The sequence below is a fragment of the Triturus cristatus genome, chromosome 12 (assembly GCF_964204655.1).
Source record: "Triturus cristatus chromosome 12, aTriCri1.1, whole genome shotgun sequence".
Taxonomy (NCBI): domain Eukaryota; kingdom Metazoa; phylum Chordata; class Amphibia; order Caudata; family Salamandridae; genus Triturus; species Triturus cristatus.
Genome location: NC_140595.1, coordinates 848,268,924 through 848,270,596, shown reverse-complemented (window position 1 = coordinate 848,270,596; position 1,673 = coordinate 848,268,924). Strand labels below are relative to the sequence as shown.

General features: G+C 34.3%; 1 long non-coding RNA gene across 1 annotated transcript; it reads left to right on the top strand.

The window, feature by feature from the left end:
- The first annotated feature begins 267 nt into the window (after nucleotides 1-267).
- Nucleotides 268-1,290, top strand: LOC146783067 (uncharacterized). The gene is made up of 3 exons (XR_014972331.1): nucleotides 268-399; nucleotides 601-679; nucleotides 977-1,290. It is a non-coding gene; the product is annotated as an uncharacterized LOC146783067 (long non-coding RNA).
- The last annotated feature ends 383 nt before the right edge of the window (nucleotides 1,291-1,673 follow it).

Genomic DNA, 1,673 nt, shown 5'->3' with positions numbered 1-1,673 from the left:
TGAATCTTTTGTTTTGTTTTATTTTTGTTTTTTTAGTATCTGTTATCGCTTCCATTGCTTTGAAAACGATCCTCTGAATCTTTAGCCCTTAAATGCCATCCGAGTGACACGCTGGAATCTACTCTGATGCTATTGTTTTTCACTGATTGGTTATATTGCTGTCTTTAAACGCGTATTTGCCTCTGAGTGCTGTAGTGTCCTTTATCAGAGCATATGTAACGGCTTGCACAATAGTACTCTCTTATTCGGTGTGCTTATTTTAGGCACCAGGGATTTTTCGTTGAAATAATCTCTCATTGAAAAATAAGAAAAAGGAAAAGAGAGAAAAAGAAGCTAACATCGGGGAAGATCCAGCTGCTGTTAATTAGGTCTGCAGATTTGATCCCCCGCGATTCCTAGGTAATTTCCTTTTTCCTTATTGCCTTGAAGCAGGATTCTTCTTTTTGGTAAATATAGCAGTTATTGCTACGGTGATGCTTTGTTGTATATTCTTTTTGTTTTGGGTGTTCTTTTCTGCTATTGGTTTATCTCCATCGCTGTTTCTTTGAGATGCATATCTGTCTGTTATTCTTTAGTTTTAATATTTGTTTATTTTTTGAGTTTTGAAGTGGTTCCTCTGTTCCGGTGGAATCTCATCTAGAAAATATTTGCGTTGAACAGTTTCTTCTTATCAACGCAGGTAAGCCTTTCTCTGTTTTCTTTTGTGATCCCCTTTGCTCCTTTGTGTGTAGTCATCGCATAATGGGCTCTATATTTCTTGAGGTTCTTCCTTTGTTTTGTCGTCCTTAGTCCCAGATTTGGCTCTTGGTGCCTGTGTATCTACATTTAAACTAAAGGGAATAGTATTTTCATCAAATTCACCTTGACACTCGGTTTGGATTGTATATAAGAATTGGTCGTGCTTTGTTGTTACATATATATTTTTTCTATATATATAGACACCTAATTCTTTTTCTTTATCTAATTTTCTTGACAGGTCCCGTCTTTTTTGGTACTCTTTGTAACGCCCTGAAGAAGGTGGTACTCCCCATTAGGGGTTGTCTCACCGAAACGCGCGTCGGCGTTGTTGATCTGGGCCCCTCTATTCCCTTTAATTGATTGGATCTGTGTATTTGCTTTGACCAACCAATTAGAATCTCTTTGGATTCTGTATTCCATTGTTTTTTGGGGTGGGGCCTATGAGTGCTTTTTGGTTCGCTCTTGAATGAATTATGTGTTTGCGTGATTTTGTATGAATGTATGTTTTTGGACTTGGATGAATGTATGTCTGATTAAATTTTCCTTTTTTGACTGGGAACCTGTTTTTGTCTTTTTCCTTAATTTTGTTGTGTATTATATTTGTATTTCCTTTTGTACAATCATTCATACCATTTTTGATATATATTTTGTGTGTTCTGAATACAAAAAATTCGATTTATATACACTGTGATCATTTTGGTTAACTTTTTATATATAAAAAAAGTATAATTACATTAAAAAAAATTATATAAAAAAAAGAGAATTTTTTGTGTGTAATATTTGTTGTTTCTTTCTGTCTTTTTATAAATTTTTGGGTGTCTATATGTATGTATTGTCTTATGATCTTGATCCAGCCAGAGTGTCATTGTGCTTGCACTTAAATCTATGATATATTGTACATATTTCAATAACAAGGGTAGAGTATAGCGTTTCTA